General features: G+C 33.8%; 1 pseudogene across 1 annotated transcript; it reads left to right on the forward strand.

Moving 5' to 3' along the window:
• The first annotated feature begins 349 nt into the window (after window positions 1-349).
• Window positions 350-10,344, forward strand: LOC144851558 (asparagine synthetase [glutamine-hydrolyzing]-like; annotated as a pseudogene). Its single transcript, XR_013614194.1, has 11 exons — window positions 350-413; window positions 677-812; window positions 1,416-1,467; window positions 3,003-3,260; window positions 4,107-4,253; window positions 5,853-6,123; window positions 6,797-6,889; window positions 7,552-7,891; window positions 8,609-8,697; window positions 9,212-9,449; window positions 10,110-10,344. The product of XR_013614194.1 is annotated as an asparagine synthetase [glutamine-hydrolyzing]-like (transcript).
• The last annotated feature ends 2,169 nt before the right edge of the window (window positions 10,345-12,513 follow it).

A 12,513-nucleotide genomic window follows, 5' to 3' on the forward strand; every position in this document is an offset into this window, starting at 1 on the left:
AGTTGTTATAGTACATTATTTGTAACAACAAAAATGAATTCAACGTAATTATTTCTCTTTGATACACAGCTTTGTCTTATTAGGTAGCATACCATGTTGGAGTTAGTTGGATAACATACCATGTTGAAGTTAGTTGGATAACATACCATGTTGAAGTTAGTTGGATAACATATCATGTTGAAGTTAGTTGGATAACATACCATGTTGAAGTTAGTTGGATAACATACCATGTTGAAGTTAGTTGGATAACATACAATGTTGAAGTTAGTTGGATAACATACCATGTTGAAGTTAGTTGGATAACATACGTATGTTGAAGTTAGTTGGATAACATACCATGTTGAAGATAGTTGGATAACATACCATGTTGAAGTTACGTGATTAGTAGGAATGGATTTGGTTATTGGATCCAGGTATAAGCTCGTTGATTTTTATATCACAGTAATACTAATAATTAGAGTATATATTATAGAATATTATAGTAATCTTGTGATTGTTTTTATTGTTCAATGACATTGTTATGAAACACTGATTACTATACTATAATCTTTACGAAATCCATATTGATGAAAATAAAATAGGTTATATTTCTTAAAATAATCTTTCAATAAGTTTACTAAGCATTTGTAAAACTGAGATAGGACGGTAATTTACCGTTCTTTCTTTATCTTCTCAGTTTTAAAAATTGGTTGGACTCTGGCTTGCAGTGAATGATTCAGAATTACACACCGAAAATTCCAGCCGCCTGTACTCCAACGATTGATTTATATACGCTGCAACGCCACCGCTTCTACCGACTTCACGACAACTAGGTCTATATTCCAAATTGATTATATCCATCTAACTCTATGTTCTCAATACGCCAAACGTCAGTTAATCCTATAAATGTATTTATTTTTAAGTCTTCATTTATAGTAGTTTCATTGAAGGCTAGATATAGTAAACGAGTTATCAAGCCGGGAACCATAACTGTCGCATAGTTCACTTGGAGTGATGGCGCTGCGATACAACTTATTCCGCGTAGACATTAACATTTTTTCTATTCATCGATTAGTACATTACTATACTCTGTTGAAAGTCATTCAGTGACCACAGTAGAACAAAACTCTAATAATCTGAACAGTCATGTTCAGTAACTTGATAATTTCGTTATTTATGGAGTGTTTTGATATTAAATTCGATAGTTACGGCTATTTTAAAACAAATACTACAATAGGCCTATGACGGTCATATAGATGGCCAGTATATTAGAAAAGATAGTGCTTAACAATTAGTAATGTATTTAATCACGTGACTTTCTAAAATCATTAATCCATGAAAACGGAGCATGCAACCAATCGTTTGATCTCATATGAGGAAGTCTCACACCCGATCTTTGGAATGTAATATTGTAATTAATTGTATGTTTTTTTCAGCAAAGCGCGGATGATGCAACAGCAGCAGCAGATGCTGGTTTACCAGAAGTAGGTAAGCATGCTTCTAATCTATTTTATTGAATATCCTAGGCCTAGGGTGTGTTAATTTGGTTTTTTAACAATCAGATTTTTGAAGAAGGCCAGGATGTTGTAAGTAAAACCATATATAGGCTAGGGCCTAGGAGTAGCCTAGGCTAAATTGGCTGGTACTTGTTTAATTTAAAAAAACATTAAAACAATACTGATGTTATAAAAAAAAATTAAATACTACTATACAAAAACTTGCTTTTTATAGTCACCTTGTTCATCTGACATAACAAACTAACTACGAATAAATATATAAAATATGCAACTATAATGTATTGCAACTTAATTTATATTTTTAGAAAAATTTACTGATCAGAAACACTTGAATGAACATGAATTTATCCGTTTATAATTAGCGAATACAATGAAAAACGTTACGGCAAATTTCAAAAAGTGACGTATCTTTGAAGTTAAAAATATACTATTTCTTATGCACCCAAATGAATAAAAATGATATGTCTGGAAAGAGCTTTTTAAGGGTTTATTTATATATATTTATGATTTAAATTTATTAAATATTTTAATAGAAAACGCGAGTTAAAAATGAGGTACAAAAGAAAATAAGTTGGGAAAACACATTTCTGTGGAGTTGGATTATATAGTTTCTAGTTCCTAGTTCCTCATTCAAATTCAACTAAAGGGACAAGTCACAAATATTTACAAAACAGATTTTAATCTGTAATAACTGTTTAATTGAGTAGTTATTGCATAACCAGGTTGGCAAATGGTAAAGTAGGTCAAGGGTCATCGATCCATACCAAAATATTTTGAAAACAATTAAGTAGGTTTAAGTATAAGTAAGCAAGGAAAGAGCTCAGCTTGTTGTTACTTTTGTTGAGTGGAGCACTGTGGCGCAGTGGTTAGAGCATTGGACTTGCAATCAAGAGGTTGTTGGTTCAAGCCCCGGCTCGGTCACTGCAGTGTTGAGTCCTTGAGCAAGATTCTTTATCCACATTGTTCCTCCCCACTCAGGTGATAGAAATGGGTACCGGTATGTAAAAAGTACTGGGAAGGTAAATCAGACTCGTTTGTGCGGGAGGAGTGGCGTACCCCCCACAGACATACACACTCAGTGAAGTCTGGAAATGGAGATGGGCACCACGGCCGTTAGCATTAGCTTAGGTTTTGACTTTACCTTTTTACCTTGTTGAAATGCTTGCTATACCTTATTGGACTCTATACCTTATTGGAAACTATACTTTGTTGAATACTGAATTGTTGAATACTTATATCTATTGAGTGTTTATATACATCTTATACTTATTTATGGAAACCAGCAATATTCCACACCTGGGGTGCTACAGTAATGCAGTATTAAATAATATAATATATATACAAATAATATAATAACAAACTTGATAAATCATAGAATTATTTCCTAGAAGCCCTGATCCAATGCAGCTATTCACCTTTGACACATTTAAACAATGTGGTTGGAAAAAAATGCTAACAGATATAATAAAAAAATATCGCACACATTTCATGTTTCTTTATTTTCAGAAATTAAAATTGTAACAGAAACTATGTGCGGAATTTGGGCAATATTTGGTAGCAATGAAGATGTACACAAGTACATTGAGAGTGCTGGCAAGATTAAGCATCGGGGCCCGGATGCCTTCTGTCTTAAAAATGTCTATCATCTAGCCAACTGCTTGTTTGGGTTCTATTATGGATGATTTTTGTACGCAGCCAATGAGATTAAAGGCGTATCCTCACATATGGATGATGTACAATGGAGAAATATACAACTTCGTAAAGGTGATGGAATATAGTCAACATTTAAAAAAAATAAACTTTAATTTAAATACTGTGTAATAGCATTTTAAAGTCCCATTCCCTACGTTTTTTAGATCGTAATTTACGGTCACCAGCTACATTTAACGTAAAAATAAATACTATATGGTCCTATTGCGAAGATCTTTTTGTCTTTAAGCTGTTAAAATGTGAAAAAAGTAACACGATTCTAATAATTTAAACGGCCCGCTATAAATCCCAACATGCATTGCGCGCGAATTGATATTTTCGTTTTTCTTCTGCGATTCACCCACTTTCGATCGACTGTGAAGCCAAAACAAATGGAAGAATGTAACATAATAGTTATCCACTTTGACCGAAAATGTATTTACCTGAAAAAAACTGTAATTTAATGTAAAAAATAGTCAAATCGGCTGCCAGTTTTTGGTTGAATTTAACGATTTGTTTTGTCATTTTATAAGTGAAAACATTTTTTTTTTTTTTTGTACTTCATTAAATCTCTACACAATAACACATTCAAAGTCTGGTTGATTTAATGTTCATTTTTCATGTTTTGGGGGGACAATACATCTTTAAAACTAACCAAGAGGTCGCAGGACTGAATCTGATCAGAATACATTTATTACTAAATATTTTCCAAGAATCTTTCTTTCTCTTTATTATTTTATATTAATAGTTCACAATTGGCAAGACAAACTCTAACATTAAAATAATATTTATGGTTATTTTCTCATCATTCTTGCCAATTACAAAAGCACATAATGTCGACCAAAAACAATTATTTTCACATTATATTTTTTATCCATACCATCAGAGGGAATGCTATACACTTTTTGTTTGTTTTCCTAGTTGCGTGAACAATACAAGTTTGATTTTACAAGTAACTGTGATGGAGAAGTTCTCATCCACTTGTATGCACATGGTGGCATTGATTTTATGGCTAAGATGCTGGATGGTGTCTTTGCATTCTGCCTGCTGGATACACAAGCCAAAAAGGTAATTTGTTAATAGCTGATGCTCTTCAGCTAGTTACGTAGTCACCTACAGCTAGTTACGTGAATACCTACAGCTACAATAGGCACTTTCACTAGTAGACACCTACATCTAGTAGACAGCTACAGCTTGTAGACAGCTACAGCTTGTAGACAACTACAGCTTGTAGACAACTACAGCTTGTAGACAACTACAGCTTGTAGACAACTACAGCTTGTAGACAACTACAGCTTGTAGACAACTACAGCTTGTAGACAACTACAGCTTGTAGACAACTACAGCTAGTAGACAACTACAGCTAGTAGACAACTACAGCTAGTAGACAACTACAGCTAGTAGACAACTACAGCTAGTAGACAACTACAGCTAGTAGACAACTACAGCTAGTAGACAACTACAGCTAGTAGACAACTACAGCTAGTAGACAACTACAGCTAGTAGACAACTACAGCTAGTAGACAACTACAGCTAGTAGACAACTACAGCTAGTAGACAACTACAGCTAGTAGACAACTACAGCTAGTAGACACCTGCAGTTACTGTAGTAGACACCTGCAGTTACTGTAGTAGACACCTGCAGTTACTGTAGTAGACACCTGCAGTTACTGTAGTAGACACCTGCAGTTACTGTAGTAGACACCTACAGTTACTGTAGTAGACACCTACAGTTACTGTAGTAGACACCTACAGTTACTGTAGTAGACACCTACAGCTACTGTAGTAGACACCTACAGCTACTGTAGTAGACACCTACAGCTACTGTAGTAGACACCTACAGCTACTGTAGTAGACACCTACAGCTACTGTAGTAGACACCTACAGCTACTGTAGTAGACACCTACAGCTACTGTAGTAGACACCTACAGCTACTGTAGTAGACACCTACAGCTACTGTAGTAGACACCTACAGCTACTGTAGTAGACACCTACAGCTACTGTAGTAGACACTTACAGCTACTGTAGTAGACACTTACAGCTACTGTAGTAGACACTTACAGCTACTGTAGTAGACACTTACAGCTACTGTAGTAGACACTTACAGCTACTGTAGTAGACACTTACAGCTACTGTAGTAGACACTTACAGCTACTGTAGTAGACACTTACAGCTACTGTAGTAGACACTTACAGCTACTGTAGTAGACACTTACAGCTACTGTAGTAGACACTTACAGCTACTGTAGTAGACACTTACAGCTACTGTAGTAGACACTTACAGCTACTGTAGTAGACACTTACAGCTACTGTAGTAGACACTTACAGCTACTGTAGTAGACACTTACAGCTACTGTAGTAGACACTTACAGCTACTGTAGTAGACACTTACAGCTACTGTAGTAGACACTTACAGCTACTGTAGTAGACACTTACAGCTACTGTAGTAGACACTTACAGCTACTGTAGTAGACACTTACAGCTACTGTAGTAGACACCTACAGACTACTGTAGTAGACACCTACTGCTACTATAGTAGGTACCTACCACTACTGTAGTAGGTGCGGTATATGGCATTGACATTAAAATCATTTCATTGATACAGAATTGATATGTGACGCTGTATCATGAAAATCATCTTTGTTATATCCTGTATAATGTTTTTCAGGTATTTATCGGACGTGATACCATTGGTGTTCGTCCAATGTTTCGTCTGTACTTGGAAGATGGCATGCTTGTAATCTGCTCTGAAGCCAAGGGCATTGTTGGACTTGAGAATACACATGACTGTGACAAAATTGAGCCGTTCCCGCCTGCTCACTACGAGAAGTATGACTTGTTAATGAATGGGAAAGCTATGTTTGTTAGTCGACACAAATTTCATTCATATGATGAGACACCAAAATGGGCATTAGAAACCAAAACACCAAAACCAACAGGTAGTTTTCTTGAATACGTTCTTTGAGCTATACTGAACCGGCTGTTCATGAAATTTATTCACACAAATCTTGAAAATATACTCTTAAGCTATCTATATTTTAAGAGTTTGAGAATTTGTAAAAGTGTTTGTTTGTTCGTACTGCACACATCCTTATATATGGAGTACCAAAATGATTACAATTGTACTGAGAAGGGTTAGACTACACACTTAGATTTGATGAACAAAGTATTCGTCAAAAAATACAGTGTACATTGAATACAAATCTACCTAAAAAATGTCGTAAACTCTTTTATTTTCCAATTCAAACTATTTTTTAGTGATCAATCCTCCACGGCATTGTTTTGAGTGAGGCGTAGACTGAGTAGGGCCTAGTAGGTTATGTATTTTTATATTTTAATTAAAACAAAACAATATAAATAATTGGTGAGCCTAAATATTTCAAAGAATACACAATATTGCTCGTAACTATTTTATTCATATTTTCGTCCATATGTAATAGGGACTAGACAGTAATTGGCCAACTATGGCCAAGCTCAGGTTCTGTAAACAACTCCATATCTAAAATAACATCGTCTTGAATTTCGCGCTCTTTTAATTTTCGTGATCGTTTTGAAGTAAGGCTGTGCAAACATTTTGGGTTTTACAGTAATTGCAGCTAATCTACATTTCAGTGAATGAGCATCTTGCTAATATCCGTCTCTTGTTGACTGAAGCTGTAAGAAAAAGATTCATGGCCAACAGAAGAATTGGCTGCTTTTTATCAGGTAACCTAAATGTTAAAACGGAATCTTACAGAAACGGCATCCAATAATTATGGAGAATTAACAAGCAAAGTCACTAATGGAAAAACCAATTTTTTATTATACCATGTAAAGAAAGAAAACATCCTTATCATTACTACAGTAGATTATTACTTTATTTTATTATCTTCTGGAAGAGCCAAAAAGATCGTGGAATGAAGTATAAACACATTAACAAACTAAAACGGCACTCTGAGAGTGCATACATCCGCCTACTGTAAAAATTCTCCTACATAAGATTTATCGGGAAAAATATATTTATTTATTTGTTAAAGTTGTTTGGACAATGCAATTTCAGTTTACTTGTTACTTTAAGACTGCTCGCCGGCGTTTGAAAATTGTCTCCTATCTGTTAACATTAGCAGGTCTGAAAATAATACAAAAAAGTGGTCCAGAATTGGGACCCTGGTCTTGATTGCCTCAAAAATTGAACGGAGTGGTCCTCTATCTGTATTTTCTTTTTGGTAAAGATCGTGCAATCACTTTTTGAGTAATCCTGCTAACAAAGAAACAGACACACGCGATCAACTACATATTATACGCTAAATATAGAGTGAATAGAACCAACCATTTCAGACAAATGGGGAATAATGACTTGATAAAAACATACAGTATCCTCTTTCTAGGTGGTTTAGATTCTAGTCTAGTCTCCGCTCTGGTTGCTAAGTTAGCAAAAGAAAAAGGTGTAAGTTACCCTATACAGACATTTTCCATCGGCATGGAAGGAAGTCCGGATGTGACTGCTGCTCGTAAAGTAGCGGCACACATTGGTAGTGAACACCATGAGATCAGATTCACACCAGAAGAAGGTATTGAGGCAGTGGAAGATGTTATCAAATCGTTGGAGAGTTATGATATCACAACTGTACGTGCTTCTGTTGGTAAGTCGCAAAGAAGACTTCTTCCATGATCATTTTTGGAAAATTGGAAATGCACTACATTAAAAACATGGAATACCAAACAATTGTTTAAAGATTAAATCTTTTGAAGGAAAATTTTAGCTTCCGAGTACCGTTTCTGTGGTTCTTGTTTACAATATAAAAGCACACCGTAACCCCAACTATGGTAGTTGATTTTATTATTAGTAGCACTCTTGTTTTACAAAGGGTTAATTCCGGCAAATTGCTCCATTCATGTAAAAATGAAATTATCAATTCAACGTCCTATTTTCGCTGTCTGCATTGCTAATTATTATCTTATGATTTATTTATGCTTATCATTTTATGGGGTTTCTGGTTATTTCATCTCCTTAATTTCCTTAACATTAAAACATTGTATTAAAGTATATTAATTTAAGCATGGGGTGCATCATAGTAAGGACTGGTACTGCGAAATGCTTTTGGGTGTTAGAGAGGATCGGGTGTTGTGGGATTGTTTTGTCTTGTACATAATGTGTTTAACTTTCCTTCTGGAATACCTCTTTTATAGAGTTCAATCTTGTAATTTTTATTCCTTTTTTCTTAATATATTTTTCTGTACTTTATTCTGTTTATTTCAAGTGCAAGTGCCACTGTTACAAATGTGTCATTCAAAACAAATAAATAAATAATGAAGTTTTTTTGTGGTTCACCAGCACCTTTATTCATTTCTAAACATTTTCTACCTTTTTTCATTATTTTCTGTTTTTCCTTCATTAATAGCATAATTTTAACCATATACCATCATATCATTAGTAAACATTAGCAGGACGCAGATAATGAAAGCCGACGACTATTGGATGATCTTTACCTGTTTGATGTCCTTAGAGGGGACAGGACAACATCTGCATTTGGGTAAAAAAAATATATATTGCGATTGATGCTACACATAACATGGTTACTATAGGATAGTTTAATTATCGTATTCAAACAGGTTTAGGTTGGCCTAAAATAAATTTACATTAGCATATCAGACTGAAAGATTTTAATACAGACAGATAACCATCAACTAATATTATGTTTGTGTGCCGTGTATGGTTGTGTGCTAGAAAATAGAAAGTCACTTAAATTGCTAATTGCTCAGAGTTAATCATCTGTACATTCACCTGCATTGCATGTTTTGATTATTACATGCTAACCAGACTTTGTATTAGAATACATTTATTTTTATTAAGTTGTATATTATTCCTTCATTTATTTTAATTTACTAATAAAAGTAGATAACTTTATGAAGACTAAGAACATTATAACTAATTATATCCATTATTTGAATTAGTTGGCCCTGCAAGCTTCTACATAGTATGCAATGCAGAGCTACCAATATCATACCTCTTAAAGAAATTTAACATTCTTTTTTTCTTGTTTTCAGATTAGAAATTCGAGTCCCATTTTTAGATCACCAATTTGTATCTAATTTCTTATCTATACCACCCGTACTACGCACGCCAAGGCATGGAATAGAGAAGTATATTGTGCGAAAAGCATTTGAAGAATCAGGTCTGTTACCAGATGAGATCTTATGGAGACCGAAAAAAGCCTTTAGTGATGGAGTGTCATCTACAGAGAAATCTTGGTACCAAGTTCTACAAGAGTATATTGAAACTAAAGTAGGTAACATGTGATTATTTTAGTGTTATGTCTTTTTTTTTATAGATGTTGCATGTCAGAATACACTGTAGGTGTTATAACATCAAGATCTGCATCTGTAGCTTGCTACTGCCGCCATGAAGCTCTCTACTAAGCAAATGTTAACAGCTGTAACATAGGGACATGGTTCAAGTTTTTTCATTAACACATTCATTTCTTAACACATTCATTTCTTAACACATTCATTTCTTAACACATTCATTTCTTAACACATTCATTTCTTACCACATTCATTTCTTAACACATTCATTAACACCTTCTGAACACATTCATTTCTTAACATATTCATTTCTGAACACATTCATTTCTTAACACATTCATTAACACCTTCTGAACACATTCATTTCTTAACGTATTCATTTCTTAGTTGAATACTGTATTTCAGGATCAACGTAAACCAACCTCTAGTTAGAACTTTCTTTTTATTTTTTTTCATATTTTGTTTGAAATTCTTAACCTGTTCAAACCATTAATTCCCCCAAGACTTTTCCCACAAGAACCCCTACCCTCCCCAGTCGATGGTGATGTAACCTCTGCCTAGACCACCTTTTTCACAATTATAAATTTGTTACTACTCTATTTTTGTATTCTATAATCCATATATTTTTTAACAATTTCAGGTGACCGATAGTATGTTTGAAGATGCTCCTAAAATATATTCATTCAATTCGCCAAAGTCTAAAGAAGCATATTATTATCGTCAGATATTTGAACGGTTCTATCCAAACCGTTCATCTTGGATTCCATACTTCTGGATGCCAAAGTGGGTTAACACAGACGATCCATCCGCCAGGACGTTAAAGCACTACAAGGAATCGGATGTAGAAAGTAGTCGCAAGATTAATTCTTAGACTTATCGATACATACATAGTATACTCGGTATATTTGTTGTTTTAGCGCAATAAAAGATGGAGTAGTTCGTTACAGGGAAAGCTTGGTCAAAACTTTAGTCAATTTTAAACAAAATATTTTATTTACTAATTTCTTAACATATTCATTTCTTAACACATTCATTTCTTAACACATTCATTTCTTAACACATTCATTTCTTAACACATTCATTAACACCTTCTGAACACATTCATTTCTTAACACATTCATTAACACCTTCTGAACACATTCATTTCTTAACACATTCATTAACACCTTCTGAACACATTCATTTCTTAACGTATTCATTTCTTAGTTGAATACTGTATTTCAGGCTCAACGTAAACCAACCTCTAGCTAGAACTTTCTTTTTCTTCGTTCTTTCTTTCTATTTTTTTCTTCAAATACTGTTATTCAATCAATTTAAAAATGAAAGAAGCAATATTTACAAAGACATGCAAATGCAACAGGTTTTTAGCTTTTGCCATCCAATTTCTTGTCGCTCTGACTAAAACATACATTGTTGTATCCTTTGTATTGTCAATGAGGAAATCTATTTATTTCCTCCATAATATTATAAAGTTCTTTTACTTTATTACTTCATTTACATATATTTATCATAATTTAATTACTTCATTTACATAATTTAAAAAAAATACCTTGCACTGTTTCAATTAATCGTTCAATTAATCATGCATAACAATGCAATGAGAAGCAGAAGTTCAGAGTTCATGAGTTGTACTTTTCCATTTCTTTCTCGAATTTATTTGTAGATGTAACTGTGTTAGATAACAGTGTAGTGATTATAATGATTGCATGAATTGATTTATTTATTCATTGATCATTCGCCTTTGAATCGATGGTGGTGTGTTCCCTATGAGTCACTATGAACACAAACCCAGTCTTATAAATTATGTGAACCTGTGAGGAATTATTTTACAATAAAGTTTTATTGTGTTTGATTTAGCCTTAAACTTTAAAATGGCACCATAACAATTTGTTTTTTTTCTCAAGAATATATTTTTCTAATTTTGGTTCAGGTTTTAATTTGGAATAAACGTTTATGTACGTTTTGTGTAATAGATTATTTGACCACTCTGATTTATATATGCAATTGACTGCCAACGTATATTACCATAATATACTCTGTTGACATGATAAAGATTAGATATAATACCCTTGATATAAGCTATTTTTCGGTTCCCCTTCTGTTTGAAATATTCATAATGTGTGTGATCTCTTAAATTTGATGTGATTTAAACGCCCAAGTACTTGTAGCTATTTACCTCTTTTTGTCTTTTCCCCAATTTTCAAATTTTATTTTTATTTATGCGTTTACCAGCAGCCGTTGGCAACATTGGATTTGTCGTGATTAAAATCTAATCTCTGTTCATTACCAAATGTATCTGCAATTTCTAACATTTATTTCCTTTTCATCATTATAATGATTCAGAAAAGGCCACCCATCCAAATACCATTCATTTGAACACCAAAGTAAAGTTACTATCACGAAGAAGTTTTACAAAAAATAGGAAGATTGAGAATAAAATTGGTGAGAGCACATACCCTTGCTTTATGAATATTAAATTCAGCTTTCATACTTTCTCCTATTCTGTGGTTTCATTCATTCATCATTTTTTCTTTTTCATTCATTTGTAACAGTGTAGTAAAATGATTATAATGATTGAATGATACATTTATTTATTTATTCATTGATCATTCGCATTTGAATCGATAGTGGTGTGGTCCAAACAAAAACAACATAAGAACATAATGAACTAGAAACACTGTGTTCAATAGAACATAAACCCAGTCATATGAATCGTGTGACATTGTGAGCCGGGTCCAGTATAGGTTAGTCCATCCAGCGCATTTAAAACTGTTTGGATTTGTAGGCCTATATACGGAAATATCACGTTGTAACACCGGTTCTCGTCCGATCCACGAAGTTAAATAATATTGAATGAGACAGTCTGAGAATACCGGGTCCTGTATAGGTTGGTCCAGCGCATATAACATTAAAACTATGTGTGGACTTGTATACTTGTACATACGACAATACCACGTTGAAACACCGGTTTTCGTCAGATCACCGAAATTAAACAATGTTGGTTGTGGAATTAAACCCGGATGAGAGACCATCTGGTACACCGG

This window comes from Antedon bifida, chromosome 9 (assembly GCF_963402885.1).
Source record: "Antedon bifida chromosome 9, ecAntBifi1.1, whole genome shotgun sequence".
NCBI classification, from domain to species: domain Eukaryota; kingdom Metazoa; phylum Echinodermata; class Crinoidea; order Comatulida; family Antedonidae; genus Antedon; species Antedon bifida.